Source organism: Dendrobates tinctorius, unplaced genomic scaffold (assembly GCF_039654945.1).
Source record: "Dendrobates tinctorius isolate UK_male_01 unplaced genomic scaffold, ASM3965494v1 ptg000251l, whole genome shotgun sequence".
NCBI lineage: Eukaryota > Metazoa > Chordata > Amphibia > Anura > Dendrobatidae > Dendrobates > Dendrobates tinctorius.
Window position 1 is genome coordinate 10,882,431 of NW_027361918.1, and position 13,770 is coordinate 10,896,200.

Below are 13,770 nucleotides of genomic sequence, written 5' to 3' on the forward strand. Positions count from 1 at the left end.
ACTAGTGTTTTTGATCCGAGACACGTTTGCTGTTGACAGAAAAGTTCAGTTGATATGCAATGATGAAGTTTATAAAACACAACTATTTAGCAGAGGTTGGTTTCGATCCATCGACCGCTGGGTTTCAGAATGTGAATTATGGCCTACAAATACAGTCGAGCAATTTTCTAGTAAACCATTTCTCTGTATATAGAGAACCAAACTGGGGGAATGAAAAAAAACTTACCTAGTTTGTAGAAAAAAGTTGTAATGCAGCACAATCCCAAGCGAAAAGATTGATCTTTTATGGTTTGGTTTGAATATAGAAAATGCTGAGAGGTCGCGAATCTCCTTCTGGTCCTTTGGCACGAGTTGTACTGGGATTTAGGATTTTGACTAGTGTTTTTGATCCGAGACACGTTTGCTGTTGACAGAAAAGTTCAGTTGATATGCAATGATGAAGTTTATAAAACACAACTATTTAGCAGAGGTTGGTTTCAATCCATTGACCGCTGGGTTTCACAATGTGAATTATGGCCTACAAATACAGTCGGGCAATTTTCTAGCAAACCATTTCTATGTATGTAGAGAACCAGACTGGGGGAGTAAAAAAAACTTACCTAGTTTGTAGAAAAAAGTTGTAATGCAGCACAATCTCAAGCAAAAAGATTGACCTTTTATGGTTTGGTTTGAATATAGAAAATGCTGAGAGGTCGCGAATCTCCTTCTGGTCCTTTGGCACGAGTTGTACTGGGATTTAGGATTTTGACTAGTGTTTTTGATCCGAGACACGTTTGCTGTTGACAGAAAAGTTCAGTTGATATGCAATGATGAAGTTTATAAAACACAACTATTTAGCAGAGGTTGGTTTCGATCCATCGACCGCTGGGTTTCACAATGTGAATTATGGCCTACAAATACAGTCGAGCAATTTTCTAGTAAACCATTTCTCTGTATATAGAGAACCAAACTGGGGGAATGAAAAAAAACTTACCTAGTTTGTAGAAAAAAGTTGTAATGCAGCACAATCCCAAGCGAAAAGATTGATCTTTTATGGTTTGGTTTGAATATAGAAAATGCTGAGAGGTCGCGAATCTCCTTCTGGTCCTTTGGCACGAGTTGTACTGGGATTTAGGATTTTGACTAGTGTTTTTGATCCGAGACACGTTTGCTGTTGACAGAAAAGTTCAGTTGATATGCAATGATGAAGTTTATAAAACACAACTATTTAGAAGAGGTTGGTTTCAATCCATTGACCGCTGGGTTTCACAATGTGAATTATGGCCTACAAATACAGTCGAGCAATTTTCTAGTAAACCATTTCTCTGTATATAGAGAACCAAACTGGGGGAATGAAAAAAAACTTACCTAGTTTGTAGAAAAAAGTTGTAATGCAGCACAATTTAGCAGAGGATAGTTTCGATCCATCGACCTCTGGGTTATGGGCCCAGCACGCTTCCGCTGCGCCACTCTGCTTGTGTTAACAGATGTACAGAGTAAAATTCTAATGACTGTTTGTGTTCAGGTCGATGACATGTAAATTTTCAGCCATTACATATTTGTTGGCGACTAGAGTACTCCTGGGGTTCTGCAATTGTTTCTTTGTTTTTTTTTGCTTTCTTGTGTCATATTATTGTTGAAAATCATTAGAGGAAATGGTGTCTGACCATTGTTTAAGGTTCCGGTTAAAACTGGTGGGTGCGTCCGGCTGTTAGACGAAAGTTCGGCAGGCGTTTGTGTCTCTGTGGCGCAATCGGTTAGCGCGTTCGGCTGTTAACCGAAAGGTTGGTGGTTCGAGTCCACCCAGGGACGTTGGTTCCTTTTGCTTGGGTAGCATGCTACAGTTGAAGACGTTTTCACATTGGTGCTCAGCATCTCCATAAAGTAAAAGCACTGTTGCTGCCTAAGTTTTGAATTCACAAGGCAAACTGGAGAAAAAACTTTCCGGTTGTGTTTCTGTCTACATGTCCAGAAAGAGCATAGCTGTCTGGTATTTGCCAGAAGGTTGAAAACATCTGATAGAATACACAAAACTTCCTTCGAGCCGGAATTGAACCAGCGACCTAAGGATTGCTAATTTAGATCTACAGTCCTCCGCTCTACCAGCTGAGCTATCGAAGGCTTGATTTAGCCATTGTTGAAAGTCTTCAAGGTTTGGACGTGTGTGCCACGAGCAGGTGGCATAAACAATTCACTCGGCCAACTGAAAAAGGAATCCAAAGATTGTATTGGAGAATGCGGGCATCGATCCCGCTACCTCTCGCATGCTAAGCGAGCGCTCTACCACTTGAGCTAATCCCCCATGCCCGACGAACGCCATTATCAGTTTCACGCCACACCATGTCACAGTTTACTTATAGTCAAATGTGCCATTGAGTGCTTTTTTTTTTTTTTTTTTTAAGTACAGATTCCTTTCTCCCATATTTGAAGAACATCTACGTAGTTCACAATGTGAATTATGGCCTACAAATACAGTCGGGCAATTTTCTAGCAAACCATTTCTATGTATGTAGAGAACCAGACTGGGGGAGTAAAAAAAACTTACCTAGTTTGTAGAAAAAAGTTGTAATGCAGCACAATCCCAAGCAAAAAGATTGACCTTTTATGGTTTGGTTTGAATATAGAAAATGCTGAGAGGTCGCGAATCTCCTTCTGGTCCTTTGGCACGAGTTGTACTGGGATTTAGGATTTTGACTAGTGTTTTTGATCCCGTTTGCTGTTGACAGAACTACTAAGTTCAGTTGATATGCAATGATGAAGTTTATAAATCACAACTATTTAGCAGAGGTTGGTTTCGATCCATCGACCGCTGGGTTTCACAATGTGAATTATGGCCTACAAATACAGTCGGGCAATTTACAAGAATCTAGCTACTATAAACCATTTCTATGTATGTAGAGAACCAGACTAAAAAACTTACCTAGTTTGTAGAAAAAAGTTGTAATGCAGCACAATCCCAAGCAAAAAGATTGACCTTTTATGGTTTGGTTTGAATATAGAAAATGCTGAGAGGTCGCGAATCTCCTTCTGGTCCTTTGGCACGAGTTGTACTGGGATTTAGGATTTTGACTAGTGTTTTTGATCCGAGACACGTTTGCTGTTGACAGAAAAGTTCAGTTGATATGCAATGATGAAGTTTATAAAACACAACTATTTAGCAGAGGTTGGTTTCGATCCATCGACCGCTGGGTTTCACAATGTGAATTATGGCCTACAAATACAGTCGAGCAATTTTCTAGTAAACCATTTCTCTGTATATAGAGAACCAAACTGGGGGAATGAAAAAAAACTTACCTAGTTTGTAGAAAAAAGTTGTAATGCAGCACAATCCCAAGCGAAAAGATTGATCTTTTATGGTTTGGTTTGAATATAGAAAATGCTGAGAGGTCGCGAATCTCCTTCTGGTCCTTTGGCACGAGTTGTACTGGGATTTAGGATTTTGACTAGTGTTTTTGATCCGAGACACGTTTGCTGTTGACAGAAAAGTTCAGTTGATATGCAATGATGAAGTTTATAAAACACAACTATTTAGCAGAGGTTGGTTTCAATCCATTGACCGCTGGGTTTCACAATGTGAATTATGGTCTACAAATACAGTCGAGCAATTTTCTAGCAAACCATTTCTCTGTATATAGAGAACCAAAATGGGGAAGTGAAAAAAACTTAGCTAGTTTGTAGAAAAAGATGCAATGCAGCACAATTTAGCAGAGGATGGCTTCGATCCATCGACCTCTGGGTTATGGGCCCAGCACGCTTCCGCTGCGCCACTCTGCTTGTGTTAACAGATGTACAGAGTAAAATTCTAATGACTGTTTGTGTTCAGGTCGATGACATGTAAATTTTCAGCCATTACATATTTGTTGGCGACTAGAGTACTCCTGGGGTTCTGCAATTGTTTCTTTGTTTTTTTTTGCTTTCTTGTGTCATATTATTGTTGAAAATCGTTAGAGGAAATGGTGTCTGACCATTGTTTAAGGTTCCGGTTAAAACTGGTGGGTGCGTCCGGCTGTTAGACGAAAGTTCGGCAGGCGTTTGTGTCTCTGTGGCGCAATCGGTTAGCGCGTTCGGCTGTTAACCGAAAGGTTGGTGGTTCGAGTCCACCCAGGGACGTTGGTTCCTTTTGCTTGGGTAGCATGCTACAGTTGAAGACGTTTTCACATTGGTGCTCAGCATCTCCATAAAGTAAAAGCACTGTTGCTGCCTAAGTTTTGAATTCACAAGGCAAACTGGAGAAAAAACTTTCCGGTTGTGTTTCTGTCTACATGTCCAGAAAGAGCATAGCTGTCTGGTATTTGCCAGAAGGTTGAAAACATCTGATAGAATACACAAAACTTCCTTCGAGCCGGAATTGAACCAGCGACCTAAGGATTGCTAATTTAGATCTACAGTCCTCCGCTCTACCAGCTGAGCTATCGAAGGCTTGATTTAGCCATTGTTGAAAGTCTTCAAGGTTTGGACGTGTGTGCCACGAGCAGGTGGCATAAACAATTCACTCGGCCAACTGAAAAAGGAATCCAAAGATTGTATTGGAGAATGCGGGCATCGATCCCGCTACCTCTCGCATGCTAAGCGAGCGCTCTACCACTTGAGCTAATCCCCCATGCCCGACGAACGCCATTATCAGTTTCACGCCACACCATGTCACAGTTTACTTATAGTCAAATGTGCCATTGAGTGCTTTTTTTTTTTTTTTTTTTAAGTACAGATTCCTTTCTCCCATATTTGAAGAACATCTACGTAGTTCACAATGTGAATTATGGCCTACAAATACAGTCGGGCAATTTTCTAGCAAACCATTTCTATGTATGTAGAGAACCAGACTGGGGGAGTAAAAAAAACTTACCTAGTTTGTAGAAAAAAGTTGTAATGCAGCACAATCCCAAGCAAAAAGATTGACCTTTTATGGTTTGGTTTGAATATAGAAAATGCTGAGAGGTCGCGAATCTCCTTCTGGTCCTTTGGCACGAGTTGTACTGGGATTTAGGATTTTGACTAGTGTTTTTGATCCGAGACACGTTTGCTGTTGACAGAAAAGTTCAGTTGATATGCAATGATGAAGTTTATAAATCACAACTATTTAGCAGAGGTTGGTTTCGATCCATCGACCGCTGGGTTTCACAATGTGAATTATGGCCTACAAATACAGTCGGGCAATTTTCTAGCAAACCATTTCTATGTATGTAGAGAACCAGACTGGGGGAGTAAAAAAAACTTACCTAGTTTGTAGAAAAAAGTTGTAATGCAGCACAATCCCAAGCAAAAAGATTGACCTTTTATGGTTTGGTTTGAATATAGAAAATGCTGAGAGGTCGCGAATCTCCTTCTGGTCCTTTGGCACGAGTTGTACTGGGATTTAGGATTTTGACTAGTGTTTTTGATCCGAGACACGTTTGCTGTTGACAGAAAAGTTCAGTTGATATGCAATGATGAAGTTTATAAAACACAACTATTTAGCAGAGGTTGGTTTCGATCCATCGACCGCTGGGTTTCACAATGTGAATTATGGCCTACAAATACAGTCGAGCAATTTTCTAGTAAACCATTTCTCTGTATATAGAGAACCAAACTGGGGGAATGAAAAAAAACTTACCTAGTTTGTAGAAAAAAGTTGTAATGCAGCACAATCCCAAGCGAAAAGATTGATCTTTTATGGTTTGGTTTGAATATAGAAAATGCTGAGAGGTCGCGAATCTCCTTCTGGTCCTTTGGCACGAGTTGTACTGGGATTTAGGATTTTGACTAGTGTTTTTGATCCGAGACACGTTTGCTGTTGACAGAAAAGTTCAGTTGATATGCAATGATGAAGTTTATAAAACACAACTATTTAGAAGAGGTTGGTTTCAATCCATTGACCGCTGGGTTTCACAATGTGAATTATGGCCTACAAATACAGTCGTGCAATTTTCTAGTAAACCATTTCTCTGTATATAGAGAACCAAACTGGGGGAATGAAAAAAAACTTACCTAGTTTGTAGAAAAAAGTTGTAATGCAGCACAATTTAGCAGAGGATGGTTTCGATCCATCGACCTCTGGGTTATGGGCCCAGCACGCTTCCGCTGCGCCACTCTGCTTGTGTTAACAGATGTACAGAGTAAAATTCTAATGACTGTTTGTGTTCAGGTCGATGACATGTAAATTTTCAGCCATTACATATTTGTTGGCGACTAGAGTACTCCTGGGGTTCTGCAATTGTTTCTTTGTTTTTTTTTGCTTTCTTGTGTCATATTATTGTTGAAAATCATTAGAGGAAATGGTGTCTGACCATTGTTTAAGGTTCCGGTTAAAACTGGTGGGTGCGTCCGGCTGTTAGACGAAAGTTCGGCAGGCGTTTGTGTCTCTGTGGCGCAATCGGTTAGCGCGTTCGGCTGTTAACCGAAAGGTTGGTGGTTCGAGTCCACCCAGGGACGTTGGTTCCTTTTGCTTGGGTAGCATGCTACAGTTGAAGACGTTTTCACATTGGTGCTCAGCATCTCCATAAAGTAAAAGCACTGTTGCTGCCTAAGTTTTGAATTCACAAGGCAAACTGGAGAAAAAACTTTCCGGTTGTGTTTCTGTCTACATGTCCAGAAAGAGCATAGCTGTCTGGTATTTGCCAGAAGGTTGAAAACATCTGATAGAATACACAAAACTTCCTTCGAGCCGGAATTGAACCAGCGACCTAAGGATTGCTAATTTAGATCTACAGTCCTCCGCTCTACCAGCTGAGCTATCGAAGGCTTGATTTAGCCATTGTTGAAAGTCTTCAAGGTTTGGACGTGTGTGCCACGAGCAGGTGGCATAAACAATTCACTCGGCCAACTGAAAAAGGAATCCAAAGATTGTATTGGAGAATGCGGGCATCGATCCCGCTACCTCTCGCATGCTAAGCGAGCGCTCTACCACTTGAGCTAATCCCCCATGCCCGACGAACGCCATTATCAGTTTCACGCCACACCATGTCACAGTTTACTTATAGTCAAATGTGCCATTGAGTGCTTTTTTTTTTTTTTTTTTTAAGTACAGATTCCTTTCTCCCATATTTGAAGAACATCTACGTAGTTCACAATGTGAATTATGGCCTACAAATACAGTCGGGCAATTTTCTAGCAAACCATTTCTATGTATGTAGAGAACCAGACTGGGGGAGTAAAAAAAACTTACCTAGTTTGTAGAAAAAAGTTGTAATGCAGCACAATCCCAAGCAAAAAGATTGACCTTTTATGGTTTGGTTTGAATATAGAAAATGCTGAGAGGTCGCGAATCTCCTTCTGGTCCTTTGGCACGAGTTGTACTGGGATTTAGGATTTTGACTAGTGTTTTTGATCCGAGACACGTTTGCTGTTGACAGAAAAGTTCAGTTGATATGCAATGATGAAGTTTATAAATCACAACTATTTAGCAGAGGTTGGTTTCGATCCATCGACCGCTGGGTTTCACAATGTGAATTATGGCCTACAAATACAGTCGGGCAATTTTCTAGCAAACCATTTCTATGTATGTAGAGAACCAGACTGGGGGAGTAAAAAAAACTTACCTAGTTTGTAGAAAAAAGTTGTAATGCAGCACAATCCCAAGCAAAAAGATTGACCTTTTATGGTTTGGTTTGAATATAGAAAATGCTGAGAGGTCGCGAATCTCCTTCTGGTCCTTTGGCACGAGTTGTACTGGGATTTAGGATTTTGACTAGTGTTTTTGATCCGAGACACGTTTGCTGTTGACAGAAAAGTTCAGTTGATATGCAATGATGAAGTTTATAAAACACAACTATTTAGCAGAGGTTGGTTTCGATCCATCGACCGCTGGGTTTCACAATGTGAATTATGGCCTACAAATACAGTCGAGCAATTTTCTAGTAAACCATTTCTCTGTATATAGAGAACCAAACTGGGGGAATGAAAAAAAACTTACCTAGTTTGTAGAAAAAAGTTGTAATGCAGCACAATCCCAAGCGAAAAGATTGATCTTTTATGGTTTGGTTTGAATATAGAAAATGCTGAGAGGTCGCGAATCTCCTTCTGGTCCTTTGGCACGAGTTGTACTGGGATTTAGGATTTTGACTAGTGTTTTTGATCCGAGACACGTTTGCTGTTGACAGAAAAGTTCAGTTGATATGCAATGATGAAGTTTATAAAACACAACTATTTAGCAGAGGTTGGTTTCAATCCATTGACCGCTGGGTTTCACAATGTGAATTATGGTCTACAAATACAGTCGAGCAATTTTCTAGCAAACCATTTCTCTGTATATAGAGAACCAAAATGGGGAAGTGAAAAAAACTTAGCTAGTTTGTAGAAAAAGATGCAATGCAGCACAATTTAGCAGAGGATGGCTTCGATCCATCGACCTCTGGGTTATGGGCCCAGCACGCTTCCGCTGCGCCACTCTGCTTGTGTTAACAGATGTACAGAGTAAAATTCTAATGACTGTTTGTGTTCAGGTCGATGACATGTAAATTTTCAGCCATTACATATTTGTTGGCGACTAGAGTACTCCTGGGGTTCTGCAATTGTTTCTTTGTTTTTTTTTGCTTTCTTGTGTCATATTATTGTTGAAAATCATTAGAGGAAATGGTGTCTGACCATTGTTTAAGGTTCCGGTTAAAACTGGTGGGTGCGTCCGGCTGTTAGACGAAAGTTCGGCAGGCGTTTGTGTCTCTGTGGCGCAATCGGTTAGCGCGTTTGGCTGTTAACCGAAAGGTTGGTGGTTCGAGTCCACCCAGGGACGTTGGTTCCTTTTGCTTGGGTAGCATGCTACAGTTGAAGACGTTTTCACATTGGTGCTCAGCATCTCCATAAAGTAAAAGCACTGTTGCTGCCTAAGTTTTGAATTCACAAGGCAAACTGGAGAAAAAACTTTCCGGTTGTGTTTCTGTCTACATGTCCAGAAAGAGCATAGCTGTCTGGTATTTGCCAGAAGGTTGAAAACATCTGATAGAATACACAAAACTTCCTTCGAGCCGGAATTGAACCAGCGACCTAAGGATTGCTAATTTAGATCTACAGTCCTCCGCTCTACCAGCTGAGCTATCGAAGGCTTGATTTAGCCATTGTTGAAAGTCTTCAAGGTTTGGACGTGTGTGCCACGAGCAGGTGGCATAAACAATTCACTCGGCCAACTGAAAAAGGAATCCAAAGATTGTATTGGAGAATGCGGGCATCGATCCCGCTACCTCTCGCATGCTAAGCGAGCGCTCTACCACTTGAGCTAATCCCCCATGCCCGACGAACGCCATTATCAGTTTCACGCCACACCATGTCACAGTTTACTTATAGTCAAATGTGCCATTGAGTGCTTTTTTTTTTTTTTTTTTAAGTACAGATTCCTTTCTCCCATATTTGAAGAACATCTACGTAGTTCACAATGTGAATTATGGCCTACAAATACAGTCGGGCAATTTTCTAGCAAACCATTTCTATGTATGTAGAGAACCAGACTGGGGGAGTAAAAAAAACTTACCTAGTTTGTAGAAAAAAGTTGTAATGCAGCACAATCCCAAGCAAAAAGATTGACCTTTTATGGTTTGGTTTGAATATAGAAAATGCTGAGAGGTCGCGAATCTCCTTCTGGTCCTTTGGCACGAGTTGTACTGGGATTTAGGATTTTGACTAGTGTTTTTGATCCGAGACACGTTTGCTGTTGACAGAAAAGTTCAGTTGATATGCAATGATGAAGTTTATAAATCACAACTATTTAGCAGAGGTTGGTTTCGATCCATCGACCGCTGGGTTTCACAATGTGAATTATGGCCTACAAATACAGTCGGGCAATTTTCTAGCAAACCATTTCTATGTATGTAGAGAACCAGACTGGGGGAGTAAAAAAAACTTACCTAGTTTGTAGAAAAAAGTTGTAATGCAGCACAATCCCAAGCAAAAAGATTGACCTTTTATGGTTTGGTTTGAATATAGAAAATGCTGAGAGGTCGCGAATCTCCTTCTGGTCCTTTGGCACGAGTTGTACTGGGATTTAGGATTTTGACTAGTGTTTTTGATCCGAGACACGTTTGCTGTTGACAGAAAAGTTCAGTTGATATGCAATGATGAAGTTTATAAAACACAACTATTTAGCAGAGGTTGGTTTCGATCCATCGACCGCTGGGTTTCACAATGTGAATTATGGCCTACAAATACAGTCGAGCAATTTTCTAGTAAACCATTTCTCTGTATATAGAGAACCAAACTGGGGGAATGAAAAAAAACTTACCTAGTTTGTAGAAAAAAGTTGTAATGCAGCACAATCCCAAGCGAAAAGATTGATCTTTTATGGTTTGGTTTGAATATAGAAAATGCTGAGAGGTCGCGAATCTCCTTCTGGTCCTTTGGCACGAGTTGTACTGGGATTTAGGATTTTGACTAGTGTTTTTGATCCGAGACACGTTTGCTGTTGACAGAAAAGTTCAGTTGATATGCAATGATGAAGTTTATAAAACACAACTATTTAGCAGAGGTTGGTTTCAATCCATTGACCGCTGGGTTTCACAATGTGAATTATGGTCTACAAATACAGTCGAGCAATTTTCTAGCAAACCATTTCTCTGTATATAGAGAACCAAAATGGGGAAGTGAAAAAAACTTAGCTAGTTTGTAGAAAAAGATGCAATGCAGCACAATTTAGCAGAGGATGGCTTCGATCCATCGACCTCTGGGTTATGGGCCCAGCACGCTTCCGCTGCGCCACTCTGCTTGTGTTAACAGATGTACAGAGTAAAATTCTAATGACTGTTTGTGTTCAGGTCGATGACATGTAAATTTTCAGCCATTACATATTTGTTGGCGACTAGAGTACTCCTGGGGTTCTGCAATTGTTTCTTTGTTTTTTTTTGCTTTCTTGTGTCATATTATTGTTGAAAATCATTAGAGGAAATGGTGTCTGACCATTGTTTAAGGTTCCGGTTAAAACTGGTGGGTGCGTCCGGCTGTTAGACGAAAGTTCGGCAGGCGTTTGTGTCTCTGTGGCGCAATCGGTTAGCGCGTTCGGCTGTTAACCGAAAGGTTGGTGGTTCGAGTCCACCCAGGGACGTTGGTTCCTTTTGCTTGGGTAGCATGCTACAGTTGAAGACGTTTTCACATTGGTGCTCAGCATCTCCATAAAGTAAAAGCACTGTTGCTGCCTAAGTTTTGAATTCACAAGGCAAACTGGAGAAAAAACTTTCCGGTTGTGTTTCTGTCTACATGTCCAGAAAGAGCATAGCTGTCTGGTATTTGCCAGAAGGTTGAAAACATCTGATAGAATACACAAAACTTCCTTCGAGCCGGAATTGAACCAGCGACCTAAGGATTGCTAATTTAGATCTACAGTCCTCCGCTCTACCAGCTGAGCTATCGAAGGCTTGATTTAGCCATTGTTGAAAGTCTTCAAGGTTTGGACGTGTGTGCCACGAGCAGGTGGCATAAACAATTCACTCGGCCAACTGAAAAAGGAATCCAAAGATTGTATTGGAGAATGCGGGCATCGATCCCGCTACCTCTCGCATGCTAAGCGAGCGCTCTACCACTTGAGCTAATCCCCCATGCCCGACGAACGCCATTATCAGTTTCACGCCACACCATGTCACAGTTTACTTATAGTCAAATGTGCCATTGAGTGCTTTTTTTTTTTTTTTTTTTTTTTTTTTTAAGTACAGATTCCTTTCTCCCATATTTGAAGAACATCTACGGAGTTCACAATGTGAATTATGGCCTACAAATAAAGTCGAGCAATTTTCTAGCAAACCATTTCTACGTATGTAGAGAACCAGACTGGGGGAGTAAAAAAAACTTACCTAGTTTGTAGAAAAAAGTTGTAATGCAGCACAATCCCAAGCAAAAAGATTGACCTTTTATGGTTTGGTTTGATTATAGAAAATGCTGAGAGGTCGCGAATCTCCTTCTGGTCCTTTGGCACGAGTTGTACTGGGATTTAGGATTTTGACTAGTGTTTTTGATCCGAGACACGTTTGCTGTTGACAGAAAAGTTCAGTTGATATGCAATGATGAAGTTTATAAATCACAACTATTTAGCAGAGGTTGGTTTCGATCCATCGACCGCTGGGTTTCACAATGTGAATTATGGCCTACAAATACAGTCGGGCAATTTTCTAGCAAACCATTTCTATGTATGTAGAGAACCAGACTGGGGGAGTAAAAAAAACTTACCTAGTTTGTAGAAAAAAGTTGTAATGCAGCACAATCCCAAGCAAAAAGATTGACCTTTTATGGTTTGGTTTGAATATAGAAAATGCTGAGAGGTCGCGAATCTCCTTCTGGTCCTTTGGCACGAGTTGTACTGGGATTTAGGATTTTGACTAGTGTTTTTGATCCGAGACACGTTTGCTGTTGACAGAAAAGTTCAGTTGATATGCAATGATGAAGTTTATAAAACACAACTATTTAGCAGAGGTTGGTTTCGATCCATCGACCGCTGGGTTTCACAATGTGAATTATGGCCTACAAATACAGTCGAGCAATTTTCTAGTAAACCATTTCTCTGTATATAGAGAACCAAACTGGGGGAATGAAAAAAAACTTACCTAGTTTGTAGAAAAAAGTTGTAATGCAGCACAATCCCAAGCGAAAAGATTGATCTTTTATGGTTTGGTTTGAATATAGAAAATGCTGAGAGGTCGCGAATCTCCTTCTGGTCCTTTGGCACGAGTTGTACTGGGATTTAGGATTTTGACTAGTGTTTTTGATCCGAGACACGTTTGCTGTTGACAGAAAAGTTCAGTTGATATGCAATGATGAAGTTTATAAAACACAACTATTTAGCAGAGGTTGGTTTCAATCCATCGACCGCTGGGTTTCACAATGTGAATTATGGCCTACAAATACAGTCGAGCAATTTTCTAGTAAACCATTTCTCTGTATATAGAGAACCAAACTGGGGGAATGAAAAAAAACTTACCTAGTTTGTAGAAAAAAGTTGTAATGCAGCACAATCCCAAGCGAAAAGATTGATCTTTTATGGTTTGGTTTGAATATAGAAAATGCTGAGAGGTCGCGAATCTCCTTCTGGTCCTTTGGCACGAGTTGTACTGGGATTTAGGATTTTGACTAGTGTTTTTGATCCGAGACACGTTTGCTGTTGACAGAAAAGTTCAGTTGATATGCAATGATGAAGTTTATAAAACACAACTATTTAGCAGAGGTTGGTTTCAATCCATTGACCGCTGGGTTTCACAATGTGAATTATGGTCTACAAATACAGTCGAGCAATTTTCTAGCAAACCATTTCTCTGTATATAGAGAACCAAAATGGGGAAGTGAAAAAAACTTAGCTAGTTTGTAGAAAAAGATGCAATGCAGCACAATTTAGCAGAGGATGGCTTCGATCCATCGACCTCTGGGTTATGGGCCCAGCACGCTTCCGCTGCGCCACTCTGCTTGTGTTAACAGATGTACAGAGTAAAATTCTAATGACTGTTTGTGTTCAGGTCGATGACATGTAAATTTTCAGCCATTACATATTTGTTGGCGACTAGAGTACTCCTGGGGTTCTGCAATTGTTTCTTTGTTTTTTTTTGCTTTCTTGTGTCATATTATTGTTGAAAATCATTAGAGGAAATGGTGTCTGACCATTGTTTAAGGTTCCGGTTAAAACTGGTGGGTGCGTCCGGCTGTTAGACGAAAGTTCGGCAGGCGTTTGTGTCTCTGTGGCGCAATCGGTTAGCGCGTTCGGCTGTTAACCGAAAGGTTGGTGGTTCGAGTCCACCCAGGGACGTTGGTTCCTTTTGCTTGGGTAGCATGCTACAGTTGAAGACGTTTTCACATTGGTGCTCAGCATCTCCATAAAGTAAAAGCACTGTTGCTGCCTAAGTTTTGAATTCACAAGGC

General features: G+C 40.6%; 15 non-coding genes across 15 annotated transcripts; 5 read left to right on the forward strand and 10 right to left on the reverse strand.

The window, feature by feature from the left end:
- The first annotated feature begins 1,717 nt into the window (after positions 1–1,717).
- On the forward strand, positions 1,718–1,791 carry TRNAN-GUU (transfer RNA asparagine (anticodon GUU)). The gene has a single exon. It is a non-coding gene; the product is annotated as a tRNA-Asn (tRNA).
- A 223-nt stretch (positions 1,792–2,014) lies between these two features.
- On the reverse strand, positions 2,015–2,100 carry TRNAY-GUA (transfer RNA tyrosine (anticodon GUA)). Its single transcript is given in 2 exon segments — positions 2,015–2,050; positions 2,064–2,100. It is a non-coding gene; the product is annotated as a tRNA-Tyr (tRNA).
- Positions 2,101–2,208: 108 nt separating this feature from the next.
- Positions 2,209–2,281, reverse strand: TRNAA-AGC (transfer RNA alanine (anticodon AGC)). Its single transcript has one exon. It is a non-coding gene; the product is annotated as a tRNA-Ala (tRNA).
- A 1,734-nt stretch (positions 2,282–4,015) lies between these two features.
- On the forward strand, positions 4,016–4,089 carry TRNAN-GUU (transfer RNA asparagine (anticodon GUU)). The gene has a single exon. It is a non-coding gene; the product is annotated as a tRNA-Asn (tRNA).
- Positions 4,090–4,312: 223 nt separating this feature from the next.
- On the reverse strand, positions 4,313–4,398 carry TRNAY-GUA (transfer RNA tyrosine (anticodon GUA)). Its single transcript is given in 2 exon segments — positions 4,313–4,348; positions 4,362–4,398. It is a non-coding gene; the product is annotated as a tRNA-Tyr (tRNA).
- A 108-nt stretch (positions 4,399–4,506) lies between these two features.
- On the reverse strand, positions 4,507–4,579 carry TRNAA-AGC (transfer RNA alanine (anticodon AGC)). Its single transcript has one exon. It is a non-coding gene; the product is annotated as a tRNA-Ala (tRNA).
- Positions 4,580–6,313: 1,734 nt separating this feature from the next.
- On the forward strand, positions 6,314–6,387 carry TRNAN-GUU (transfer RNA asparagine (anticodon GUU)). Its single transcript has one exon. It is a non-coding gene; the product is annotated as a tRNA-Asn (tRNA).
- A 223-nt stretch (positions 6,388–6,610) lies between these two features.
- TRNAY-GUA (transfer RNA tyrosine (anticodon GUA)) lies at positions 6,611–6,696 on the reverse strand. The gene is given in 2 exon segments: positions 6,611–6,646; positions 6,660–6,696. It is a non-coding gene; the product is annotated as a tRNA-Tyr (tRNA).
- Positions 6,697–6,804: 108 nt separating this feature from the next.
- TRNAA-AGC (transfer RNA alanine (anticodon AGC)) lies at positions 6,805–6,877 on the reverse strand. Its single transcript has one exon. It is a non-coding gene; the product is annotated as a tRNA-Ala (tRNA).
- A 2,029-nt stretch (positions 6,878–8,906) lies between these two features.
- TRNAY-GUA (transfer RNA tyrosine (anticodon GUA)) lies at positions 8,907–8,992 on the reverse strand. Its single transcript is given in 2 exon segments — positions 8,907–8,942; positions 8,956–8,992. It is a non-coding gene; the product is annotated as a tRNA-Tyr (tRNA).
- A 108-nt stretch (positions 8,993–9,100) lies between these two features.
- TRNAA-AGC (transfer RNA alanine (anticodon AGC)) lies at positions 9,101–9,173 on the reverse strand. The gene has a single exon. It is a non-coding gene; the product is annotated as a tRNA-Ala (tRNA).
- Positions 9,174–10,904: 1,731 nt separating this feature from the next.
- TRNAN-GUU (transfer RNA asparagine (anticodon GUU)) lies at positions 10,905–10,978 on the forward strand. Its single transcript has one exon. It is a non-coding gene; the product is annotated as a tRNA-Asn (tRNA).
- Positions 10,979–11,201: 223 nt separating this feature from the next.
- On the reverse strand, positions 11,202–11,287 carry TRNAY-GUA (transfer RNA tyrosine (anticodon GUA)). Its single transcript is given in 2 exon segments — positions 11,202–11,237; positions 11,251–11,287. It is a non-coding gene; the product is annotated as a tRNA-Tyr (tRNA).
- A 108-nt stretch (positions 11,288–11,395) lies between these two features.
- On the reverse strand, positions 11,396–11,468 carry TRNAA-AGC (transfer RNA alanine (anticodon AGC)). Its single transcript has one exon. It is a non-coding gene; the product is annotated as a tRNA-Ala (tRNA).
- Positions 11,469–13,583: 2,115 nt separating this feature from the next.
- Positions 13,584–13,657, forward strand: TRNAN-GUU (transfer RNA asparagine (anticodon GUU)). Its single transcript has one exon. It is a non-coding gene; the product is annotated as a tRNA-Asn (tRNA).
- The last annotated feature ends 113 nt before the right edge of the window (positions 13,658–13,770 follow it).